Raw genomic sequence first — 13,274 nt, forward strand, 5'->3', positions numbered from 1 at the left:
TACAATGGAGGTGACAAGATCCGGGACAGCAATGTCTACAACACACACACACACACACACACACACACACACACACACACATTTTCTAAACCGCTCATCCTTCTGGGTCGCAGGGGGGTGCTGAAGCCTATGCCAGCGGTCACTGGAAACACCTTGGACTGGTGACAAGTCCATCGCAGAACAATGTCTACAGCACATATATGGCAAATAAATCAGTTTCTGAGTTTTCTTTGGGTACTAACAAAACTTCATTTTTAAAAACTTCCTTGTATGAACCTCTCTGCTATTGACAGATTTAAAAAAAATGTTTTAAGCCAGAAAGTAACATAAAGCAATGTCACAGCCATCAGGCAACGCAGTCATAGCCCAATCCCAGTTTAGGCGTTTTGTGCCAGGTTGCCATGTTGTTATGTCATGTAACAACTTTCAGTGAGGGAGATTTTAGAGACCTTAAACTCTTTGGATGTCTGGCTCCTATCACTACCACTGTGAACAAGTCTGACTTGGTAAGTTTCTTTAGAACTGAACATTTCACACCAAACCACTCTGAATGATTCAAATCTTATAGATTTATTTAGAAATTTTGAAAAATCAGTGGAATTTCCCTTTCAGTGTTCACTGGCGGTTCTTGTTTTCATAGTTCATGAGGCTTATATGCATGAGTTTATACATTCTAGCTCACAGTAACTGGCCCAAAACGCCACCAGCTCAACCATTTTACCCCTGACTCTTTCCTGGTATTGCCCTCAACCTCTGTTTAATTCTTAGAGCTCTATGTGCCGAGATGCCACGTTGTTACCATGACAATGTTTTTTCAGTAAATTTGAAGAAAATCTTTAATGGCTGGTTTTTATAGATTTTTCTTTAGACGTTCACATGCCAGTCGTATCCAGAGTCTGCTTTAGTATATGAGGCCTCACTGATTACAGATCCTGACACACATTCCACTGCAGCTCTTAGTCTGTCTGATTGAGGAGCAGCTCTCATTCAAAAGCTCTTCACCCAACAGCGGCAGCAGCAGCAATAGCCTCCACTTACTGAGGCTGCAATCAATACTACTCTCTCTCTCTCTCTCTCTCTCTCTCTCTCTCTCTCTCTCTCTCTCTCTCTCGCTCCCTCTCTCGTGCTTGCGTTTGAACTTTATTTCCTTCACTACTTCATTTTGTTTACACCTTTACAAATACCAGTTGTCTCAGTCAAATGATAATTCATTAATTTATTTATGTACAGTACCATGTACCACCCTCTAATTATTTAATTTCCAGTCAAAACAGTCATTATGTGCATGTTACTCATTTTTCCCACATCAGAGAAATAATATATTTCAATAGAAAATTACACAGAAGCCTTAAAACCTAAATACAGTATCATTTTTTCAGCTTTCAGTGTGTCCACCCTTTATTCCCTTTTCTGTTTTTTTCAGCAGGCTTTCTTTCAGTTTTTTTAAAGAAATCTGCAGGGATACTTTCCACACCTCCAAAGTTCAGTCATAGAAGTTGGTTGCATGTTCTGCTTCATATGATACAAGTAATCCCAAACACAAATAGAGATGTTGAGGTCTGGACTCTGGGGTGGTCTGTCTGTTGTTCTGAGAACACCAGCAGCTTCTTTGTTTGATTTGCAAATTTTCTTTTCTTAGTATCAGCTTCTTCTCAGCTACACATCCTTTCAGAGTTATAGTGTTGAGTTGTCTTCTCACAGTAGAAGGATGGACAAAAACACTTGTGGACTTTTTCAGATCTGAAGCAAGAGTGGAGCTTGATTTTCTTTAAAAGATGAAAGCTGAAAGTACAAGTACAGCAAAAATATGATTCTTCATGGGTTCTTTAGTAAAGGCAATGGTTCTATTTAGAAACATCTATATGTAACTATTATATATGTAACTTTCATGCTTAAATATTTCTTTGCATGGTGAAATGGTTCTTCAGATTGATGGAGAATATGTTGTATACGGTTCTATACAGAACCTTTTTGAAAATGGTTCTATATAGCACCAAAAGGGGTTATAGAACTATTTTCTCTATATCATTTAATCGTATATGATTCCAGTTTTGGAATCTCCTGTGTTTCTGCACTAATTTTTCTTAGCCTTACCCTATGCAAGTAATACATTCTATCGAAACTCCACAGAAATGCATCCAGAAAATGAAGAACTTGTGCTAATGGCTGCTTTGACAGGAAACTAATGAAATTGTGTGTAGTTCCGTTCATCAAACACCAGATGGCAATGTTAGCCTATGTGACTGAACTTGTGTTACCACACTGTGATATTTCTGTGTGTGTGTGTGTGTGTGTGTGTGTGTGTGTGTGTGTGTGTGAGTGAGTGAGTCAGTAGGCTCGATATCTTTCATAATGATGTATACCTCTGCAGTGCTAGTAGCATGTAATGTATGGCTGTATGGCTGTATATATCCATGGCTTGTCATGCCTCAGCCATTTCATAAATTAAAAGAAAAAAATCCAAGTGAACACAAAATGAATGAAAAAGAAGCATTGTTTTCTGCTTCTGAAATCACTTACAACCATCACTATCAATTATCAGTTAATACTTATCATGACGGCCCCTAAATCCTCATTAAATCACTCAAGCGAGCTTAAATTTGGACAATATCATGCATATAATGCTTTAGTTAAAGAAATCTTCCAGCATTTTTAATCTAACCTATGTCTGACACATCTGTAGTGTATAGTTGCTGAGCTCTGACAGTAGTTTTGATGCATATTTGTTTACCTGAACAGAAAACCCGTTGACTCGAAACACACATGTACTACACTTAGTAAAGACGGTGGTTCTGTATAGAACCATGAACACTCAAAGAACTATTTTTGCTTAAAGGGTTTTTTTGCATAATTAAGCGGTTCTTCAGATGGAGAATTCTTGATGGAGAAGGTGTTGTATGTTTTTTCTATATAGAACATTTTTGAAACAGGTACTATGCAGCACCAAAAAGCATTTTTCTATTGTTACAATGTCAAACAAGAGAGGTTTAAATGCTAAAGTATTCCTTTAATTGCAAAAAAAAAAAGTCTCAAAACATACAATGAAAAAAAATCTTTCAGGCAGTTATCACTCAACATGAGAGTGCTGTACTCTAACTGAACTCTCTCTCTCGCTCTCTCTCTCACAGAGTCGGTCTCTCAGAGTGTGTGCGATACTGCCTCACCACTCTGCCTTGTCTCAACCTGACAGATGAGCAGCAGAGAAAGGCAGAGGAAAGAGGGAGTGAAGGGAATGAGGGTTGGAGAAAGTGAGGGAAGGAGAGAATGAAACAATGTGAGGTAGCAAGGGAAAGAGGAAGTAGGCAAACAAGGGAATGAGGTCGTAAGGGAACCAATGAATAAGGAACGAGGAGTGAGGGAACAAGGGAGAGAGGAAATGGCAAAATGAGGTAATGAGGGAACAAAGAAGTGAAGAAGTAAAGGAACAAGGCACTGAGGAAATTAGAGACTGAAAGAACAAGCAGTAAGGGTATGAGAGAGCAAGAGGACGAGGGAGTGGGGGAACAAGAGAATGTGAGAATGTTGGGTGACTAAACAAAGGGACAAGGGAGTGAGAGAGTGATTAAATTAGGGCATGAGAGAACAAGAAAATGAAGGAACCAGGGAATGAGGGAATGAGGGAGCAGTACAATGAGAGAGTGGGGGAACATGGTAACAAGAAATTGAGGGAATGAGGGGGTGAGGGAAGAAGGGAGTGATTGAATGATGGACTGAGTTAACAATGGAATGAGGGGACAAAGAAACAAAGGACTAGGGAGTGGAAAAACATGGGAATGGATAATTGGGGTGAGGAAATGAAGGAAAAAGGAAGTGAGGGAATGAGAGAGTGAGCGAACAAGGCAGTGAGGGAATGAGAGAGGGCGTGTACGAGTGAGTGAGGGAAGCTGTATTTCAAAATCCTCTGTCCCATTAGTGGACAAGAGAGATGATCCAGTCAACTTATAGAAGAGAAGAAGTAGAAGAATGGTTTGTTCTTACCAATATTTTCATCCCATCAAATTCAAGGATTTCTTCTTTAAATTTAACAAAGTATATTGTCTTAAACATGCATGTGTCTTTGACAGTTTGATTGGTCAATAATTCTGTGTGATCAGCTGAAATCAACACTATCTTAATGTGTTAGATCAGCAGCAGCTGTTTGAATACCATCCTTGTGTTTCCACTCACTGGCCACTTTATTAGATACACCTATCTTATAATTCCACTACGTAGTTGTACAGTTACAGCCTGCACACAATCTGCTGTCATTGAACATTCTTTGACTGCCCTTTATCCTATTCATGACTGATCAGCTCCTGACCACAGGACCTGTTGTTGACAGATATTATTTGATGGTGGTCTCATTACAGCAGTGACACTGACATGGTAGGCCTGTTTCGGGTATAGCAGATTGCTGTGGCTGGAGGTAAGGCTGGTGTTTCTGATAAAGTGGCCGGTGGAGAGGGTTTGTAGTGCATGTCTGGGCTGCTGGTGTGTTTATGAATGGTTGTAATGCTGAGTGACGACTTTCCGCAGTTTCACACACTTCATTTGGGCTGAGACTGCTAACACCCACTGAGCTCAAAGAGCAGCCGCTGTTTGTCACGCTCTGGATGCTCAGGATGATTCAGGTGTGTGTGTGTGTGTCTGTGTGTGTGTGTGTGTGTGTGTGTGTGTGCGCTGTGGTTTGCCTAGCAAGCCATCTTTCTCCATCAGAGAAGGAGAATCTTCATTCTGCAAAATTGCTGCTGCTCTGAAAGAGAGGAAGCAAGAGAGAGGGGAGACAGAAGAGACAGAAAAAGAGATAGAGGGAGGGAGAGAAAGATGAAGAAAAGAGATAGGAAAAGTGAGAGATAGATAAGAAGAGGAGAGAGACAGAGGAAGAGAGAAGCAGAGAGGAAAAAAGAGGACAGAGATGAAGAGGACAGAAAGACAGAGAATGAAAGAGAGAGAAAGAAAAAAAAAGGAGAGAAAAAGTGATACATACATACAGACATACATTTGCCATAGTTCCTGTTGTTATTGTCACTGTTATTATAATTTGGTAATACTGTACTTCACACAGTCATATCAATGAAACTATACTGAACCTAAAACAGAGAGGAGGAAGAAGAAGAAGAAGAGGAAGAGAGATGGGGAGAGAGAGAGAGAAAGAGAGGAAGAGGAGAGAGAGAAACATATACAGAGGGAGAGACAGGGAGAAAGAGAGAGGAAAGGAGAAGAGAGAGGGAGAGGGAGAAAGAGAGGAAGAGGAGAGAGAGAAATAGAGAGAAGGGGAGAGAGAAGACAAAAGACATGGAGAGACAGAGAAAAGAGCGGGAGAGAAAAATAGAGAAGAGGGAGGGGGAAAGAGAGAGAGAGACAGAGAGAGATAGACAGAGGGAGAGGGAAAGGGGAGAGAGAGAGGACAGAAAAAGATGGAGGGAGAGACAGAGAAAAGAGTGGGAGAGAAAGGAGAAAGAGAGGAAGATGTGTGTGAGAGAAACAGAAAAAGAGGGGGAGAGAGAGGGAGAGAGAGAGGAAGAGGAGAGAGAGAGAAACAGAGAAATAGACAGGGAGAGAGAGAGGGAGAGAGAGGAAGAGGAGAGAGAGAAACAGAAATAGACAGAGGGGGAGAGAGAGGTAGAGAGAGGAAGAGGAGAGAGAGAAAAACAGAAATAGATGGGGGGAGGAAGAGGAGAGAGAAACAGACAGAGGGAGAGAGACAGAGGCAGAGGGAAAGCAAGAGAAGGAGAGAAAGAGAGAGACTGAAAGAGATGGCAAGAGAGAGAGAAAGAGAGAAAGCGAGAGGGAGAGAAAGAAGAAAGGGCAGGAGTGAGGGAGGGAAATATTCAGAGAAGGGAGAGAAGGAAAGAAGGAGAGAGTCAGTCTGTTGGTGTGGAGGTTTCTGTGCTCACAGGAGATGTGTGTACATTTGCATTCAAGTGTGTATTCACCCTGATGTGTGCGTGTGCGTGTGTGTGTGTGTGTGTGTGTGTGCGTGTGTGTGTGTCTTTCACAGCCCAGTGCACAGCTAGATTGCCTGCAGAAGAAGCGACAGCACGAAGAGAAAAATGAGGGAGGCCGTGCCAAAAAGAGAGAGAGAGAGAAGCGGAGCGCAACACACAGATGAGTGCAGGGGAGAGAGGGGTGGAGCGGGCAAGCGATAAACGAGAAAAGACGGGGGGAGGAGAGAAGGTATAGCGCTGAGGAGGGGACTGTAAAAGAGATAGAGAAAGAGGAATGGGTGGATGAACTGATCCTCCGTCGTGAGATGACCGAAAAGGAAAGAAACAGAGAAGGAAGGGAAAATTGAAAAGGAGATAAAGAGAGCGAGAGCACATCGTTATGAAAGAAGGAGGGATGCCAGAGAGGAAAACGGGTAGAGGAGTTGGATAGAAAGGAGCAGAGAGGTGAGAAAGGCTAAAAGGGACAAAAAAGAGAGAATGAGAGGAAAAGGAAGAATATGAAGGGATGCCAAGAGAGAAAGAGAGGAGGGATAGAAGAAAAGTGAAAGGAAAAACTCAAAGAAGGAGAGAAGTGGAAAGGGCAGAGGGACAGAACAAGAATGAGAGAGAGAGAAGGAGGGATATAAAGAGAGAGAGAGAGAGAGAGAGAGAGAGAGAGAGAGAGAGAGAGGGAGAGAGAGGGAGAGAGAGAGAGTATTAGTGTTGCAGGACCATCGATTGATTTATTCCGACTGTATTGATCAGTGGACAGTGCTGGCCGTGTGGGGAGTGAGTGAGGATTAAGCCAGTGGCTCGTGTAATGAACGGCCGAGTGCAGCAGAGAGAGAGTCAACAGTAAATCATAGCAGTGTGTGTGTGTGTGTGTGAGGCGAGGGTGTGTGACTTGTGCACTGAGGAGTGAAGGGTCAGTGCTGGTCAGTGCTGCGTGTGGAAAAGTCTGATAGGTTTGAGAAAGCGGACGAGTGTATGTGTGAGTGCAAAAGAGAGGGAGGGGAAGAGAGAGCTAGAGAGAGAGTGAGTGAGTGAGTGAGTGAGAGAGAGCGAGAGAGAGAGAGAGAGACTATTGATTCTTCATGTTTTGTGTGTTGTATTTGTGTTAGTATGTATGGTTGTGTGTGAGAGAGAGAGAGAGAGAGTATGTGTGTATTGTATACACACTCATTGCCCACTTTTTTAATAATTTAAACAGCTTCAAATATTTGCTCCCAGTCAGTTTCAGTCATGTTCAGACATCATTTTCCAAATACACTTTGTGCTCGAGTTGAGTTCAAATTCTTCACAGTTCTCTCAGCCTGCCTCCCTCTTTTAATAGATTTTCCCCACTTTAGTTTTACTCCTTACTTTATTCTTCCTCTCTTTTATTAGATTAAAGTGTCTTTTAATCTGGCCTTAATGCTTCAGTTACCCATTCGTGAACTGAGCACACAGGTTCATGAGGCCCAAGCTCATAAGAAAATGGAAGTGTGGGACATAAAAAGAGCTTTATGAAAAGCTTATCCAAACTTAAATACGTTTTGGTTGTTACTCAAAAACTTTGCTTGATGAACACATTTGTTAAACCAGAGTTTAAACTTAATGTGGACAGATGATTATATAATATTATTTTGTACTCTATTTATCTGTAATTTAGTGGTGGTTTTGTCAGTCTCAGGTTGAGTTCGGACTCAAAACTTGGCACCGTAGGTCAGGTCTGGTCAGGCTTGGACAGAATTTAGTTGGGCTTGGCTTGGGTTGAAATTTGGCACTGTGGGTTGAGTTGAGCTCAGACAGAATTTAGTTGAGCTTGGGTTGGGTTCGGACTCAAAACTTTGCATTGAGGGTCCAGTCAAGCTCAGACAGAATTTTGTCAGGCTTGGGTCGAGTTAAAACTCAGAACTTAATGATGTGATTTGGGTCGGGTTGAATTCGACCAGAATTTTGCTGGGAATTTTGTTGTGGTTCGGACTCAAAACTTGGTGCCGTGGGTCAGGTCGGGTGAGGCTCAGAATTTTATTAGACTCAGGTTGGGTTTGGACTGAAAACTTAGCACTGTAGGTCAGGTCCGGGCTGGTAGAATTCAGACAGAAGTTTGTTGAGATTGGGTCAGGTTCAGACTCAACACTTGGCACTGTGGGTCGGGCCAAGTCCAGAAAGAATTTTGTCAGGCTCAGACTCAAAACTTGGCACTGTGGGTCAGGTCACCCTTAATTTTTTAATTTCCAGTAAAAAGGCCTTTAGGACAAGATATTACATTTTTCAGGAGATATTTATGAGGAGATTAGATGTAAGATAATTGGCTTGCATCTGGAAGGTGGAAGTCATGCAAAATTAAAAAAAACGGGACTTTACAAAACTGCGGTTCTTAAAATGATTAAAAGATACAGAGAAAATGAGACTCTTAACGATTGTGTGAGAGCTGGTAGACAAAACTATCACAATTGGTTAACAGTATTTTCATCTTTAAGAGCCACTTTTGCTTCAGATCTGAAAAAATCCACAGATGTTTCTATCCATGCTTCCACTGTGAGAACTCAAAGCTATGAGTCTGAAAGAATGTGTAGCCCTAAATGAAGAAAGAACTAGAACAGTGGACAGTCCACTCCAGAGCCCAGACCTCATCATCAAAGAATGTGTTTGGGATTATTTGTAATGTGAGAAACACAAAGTGCAACCAACTTTTAAGACTGAGCTTTGAATGTGTGTAAAAATATCTAGAAAACTGAAATTAAGTCTATAAAATAGGCTGTACAAAGGCAAAGAAAAGACACACTAACTACTGAAAAAGTGAAATTATATTTATTTGTCAAGGCTTCTGTCATTTTCCATTTTATCTTCTGCTTTCTTATGAATCACTTGTATTTAAAGGCCATTTTGACTGGAAAATAAATAAATGAAGAAATGGTCTCTGATTTTGTACAGTACTGTATGAATACACTATACAGTAATATGTACTTAGTCTGTCAGTAATGTTAATTACAACCACTCACTACTGGCTAGGTCTTTCTAATAAAGTGGCCAGTGACGAGATGTACAAGTTAAGTGTTTCTAATAAAGCGAATGGGCAGTGTAGGCGTGTGTGAGAGAGAGCCAGAGAGCAGCTCTGTGAGCGTGATGAAGGATTAGCTTACATTTCCCTGTGCTTCCCGTTTGTGGCCGTTCTGTCCTGCACTGGGCGCAGCGTCGGTCACTTCGATTTTCTAATTCTCTCCCTGAACAGCACAGCAAAATGCTGCTGAGCCCATCATGTAGCCAAGTACGCACACGCGCACACACACACACACACACACACACACACACACACACACAAAGACATTGCATTGTTCGTTATAGTTGTACCTTTTTACCAGCCCTAATGCTGCTTCTCCACACCTAATCAGAGGCTTTGAGGAACACTAATCAAATGAAATAACGCCTCATTATTCAATCCCTTATCTTAATAAGATTTGAATGGAGATTAAGCACAATGTTCATGCTCTTTCTCTCTCTCTCCCCCTTCCTTTTCCCCGTCTCTCCATTTTCCAGGCCGCAGCTCCAGGCAAAGAAATTGGATTGATTGATTGATTTATGAGTGTCAAATGAAGGACACATGGACAGACGAGGGGAGAGGGAGAGAGAGAGTGGGGATGGATGGAGGGAGGGAGGGAGGAAAGAAGGAGAGAACAGGGGGAATGAAGGAATGGAGACAGAGACAAATGGAAGAAGGGAGACAGAAGGGCGGGAAAAAGTCAGGCGCATGACTGGTGACCTCCGCTTCACTCTGGGTAATCAATAAAGGATGTGTGTGTGTGTGTGCATGTGTCTGTGTGTGTGTTCCTACATAACACTATGCCTCGACATAACCAACCACCAGGTCTGTGCACAGACATTTTGGCGGCCACGGGCTCAAACTGAAAAAAATGACAGTGTAAATGTGAATTAAACTTAATTTCTTCTACAGCATGTTTTAGAAGAAACCAAATGTACTGGTGAAGGGCAATACCACTGATTTTTCAAAATTTCTGCCTAATTTTAGTAGTTGAGATGTAAACAAAGTCATTCAAGGTTTGATGTAAAATAGTTCATTGTCCCAGACAGCACACAGTTCTTGGCCAATTCTGGCTTTCTTATGTGAGTGTTGGTTGACTGCTGGGCAGATGTTAGTGCAGAAAAGGGCCAGATGCCAAACAGCTGCATACAGTTTTGCCTATTTTTGTGGGCAAATTCTGCCGTGACTGTAGTGGACCAACAATGTAGCTGGGACAGATTTAGGCCATAGTAGTTAGTTGTACCCAGAGAACTGTTTTTGTTTGTCTGGGCCAGACAAATTGCTAACTAACTACTCACATTTCTTTACAGTGATGGTGTTAGGAACCAGGGGTCATGATGTCTATAACACAAATCTAGCTATTTTATTTACTATCCAGAACCACCAGTGAACCTACATGTGTCTGTATGTTATATGTGTTTTATGTCATATTTATAATGGTAAAATGGTAGTAAATCTGATAAAATAAGCTTTCTTTGGGTACTATGTTGCCTTACAACACATTGTATGTCCTTCTCCTCCATGAATGGATTTTCAAAACTACATTTTATGCCAAAATCTTATCTCAAAACTTTTGTAAAACAATGTCTCAGAGAGCTTTTAGAGGCATTAAACCATCAAAGCAGCCAAAAATACTAGCTTTACTGCCCAAAGACAGACTTGAACCTCAATCTCCAGTATACTAGTCAGTAACATTACTATAAGCATGGCAGTTGCAACTCTATTTAATGGTAATTCCACTGATTTTTCAAAGTTTCTTTATAATTAAATGGTTAACATGTAAGCAAATTCAATCAAAGTTGTCTGATGTGATATGCTCTGTTTTAGAGTCAGTGGTGGTGATAGGAACCAGGCATCTGATCTGATTTAATGCCTCAAAAAGCTACTTCATAGAAAACTATTATGTGAAATACATGCCTGATGACTGATTGTTTTACTTGCCTGAGTGAGTAATCAGGAGAATTCGGTTAGTGTTTTGAGCCAGTTGCTGTGATCTAACATATAAATTCATGCATATAAGCACAGACAAACTATGAATGTTACATCCAAGTGTATATCTGTAGCAATTTATAGGTTAAAACAGGAGCCACCACTTCAAGTGTCACAGCCCAAGTTTGCTGATTACACTTGTGTCACAGTAGAGACTAGATGAATCTGAAGTTTCAGTCTCATTTCCTGTTTCACCTTAAATGGAAGCAGTTATCTTCAGATGCCTGTGCTGGAGGCAGCGTGTAACTGCTGTACTATTTAACATACAGTGAAAAATCAAATAAGAAGCTTACATCAGCCTTGAGAGGTTGTAGAAAATGTCAATTTTTATATGTGAATCCTGTGATGATGGACAGCAGCAGCAAGATCTGTAAAAAAAAATCTAAGTGGCACCAAGAAGACAAGAATGAAAAAGCTACTTAAGGAGGATGAGGACATATCTGAGCAGGTGGGCAGTGAGAAATGCTGACCTTAATTTACTTAGCTAGTGTTAGTTTGTAACATATTGACAGCCATGATTATGTCACATTTCAAATAAAAGCTTTAGCCAGTTTTCATTTTATCACTAGCTAACCACCTTGATTATCTCAATGCTGCACAGAAATAATAAATAAAAGTAGGAAATGAAGAACATGAAATTGCACAGATTTTAGAAAAGTTGAGCAAAGACAGTGCTTTGTGTATTTGTAGAGTTTGGGGTGGGCATCGAACTCCGGGTCTGAAAACAAATCCTACTCCGGCCCTGCTTCGAGACAAAAACATATTTTTTAAAAAGCACATTCATGGTGGAGGGTTGTATGCTACATTACTTTAACTAGCCAGTTGCTTTGTTGGCTAACAGCTAGCCTAAGCTAACTTCAGGGGCATAGCCACAGGTAGGCCAGATAGGCTGATCACAGGCCTACCCAATCAAATGGGGAAATAATAGTTATTAAGCTGCATTTCTAAAATTATGAATTTTGATGTCCATTGTATTATAGCCAATCAAAATCACCTCATACCTGAATGTGTAATGCATAGTTCAAGCAACTAATGCCAAGTTCCATCTTATTTTCTCAATGCTTTCACTGCTTAGCAACTACTGCTAACCACTGCAGAGTTCTTTACTGAAAAAGATCTCAGAAAGAAATCAGATAATTGAGGCTATTATTTATAGTAATAATATAAATGTGATAAGTGATCCAGTCTTTTCATTTCCTTTTAATTTTTGTTCATTTCATATACAGTGATGTCCAAAGGTATTTTGCGCTTAAACATCTCATCAAATAAAACAATAAAGGAATAAAAAAAGAATGGATATGGAACCGATGTTCAAGGATAATGCTAAAGTAGTATGTTAATGTGTGAGTGGTGATGTTCATATTTCATAATCATTTTTCCTTTATTTCTAACCAGCTCATAGTATGTTTTTAAATAGTTGCTTAATATTGTGATAGTGTGAGTCGTGATGTTTTTTGGCTGTTATCATACCATGAAAATGCTCAATTGTACCCCTTGCTGTGACCCCTAGTGTGCGAAGCGCTGGTATATATATACACACACACACACACACACACAGACACACACACACACACACACACACACACACACACACACACACATATAAATGCGCTTGTACAAATACAGAGCCTCCAGACATGTCACATTACATTGAGATCTGCATCTGTCTTCATCTTAATCTGCCTGACTCTACAGATCCACTGAGTGGATAGGACAGGGCTCCAATCTGTGTGTGTGTGCATGTGTCTTTTCTTCTCTTGCTCTTTTTCTTGCTCTTTCTTGTGAAGTAGCCATAAATGATAGAGATCACATATACATTTTTACAGTGCCTTATTTAAAATTACTTAATAAAAAAACACTATTATTATTTCCAGTGTTGGGCAGAAAACTTTGAAAAAAGTAGACATCGTCCTGAATGGACACAGTGACATATTACAATGCATAAAAAAGTAATGTGTTCAGAATACATTTAGATTCATTTCTTTGCTGTTCCTCATTGGTGACTGTGTAGTTTTGTTCATGTAGTTTTCCAGTTAACATGTTTCATAAAATATTCACTGAATTAAATGAAGTTACAAATTCCCAACATTATTTTGGCTCTCATTCAGTCCACTGCGGCTCCCATAATCCCACTGATGCTCCCATAATCCCACTGACACTCCCATAATGCCACTGCTTCTCCCATAATCTCACTGCCGTCTCTTGAACTAAGCAAACAATTCACCATATCCCAATAACAATCTTGTAAATTTGATTATAAAGTGGGTAGGTATGTGAGTTTCAGTTAGTGATGCTGAGATCATCACTTATGAACATGTCCATTACTGAGGAGTTCAGTTCAATCATCCCTCAGA

Source organism: Colossoma macropomum, unplaced genomic scaffold, assembly GCF_904425465.1.
Source record: "Colossoma macropomum unplaced genomic scaffold, Colossoma_macropomum, whole genome shotgun sequence".
Taxonomy (NCBI): Eukaryota; Metazoa; Chordata; class Actinopteri; order Characiformes; family Serrasalmidae; genus Colossoma; species Colossoma macropomum.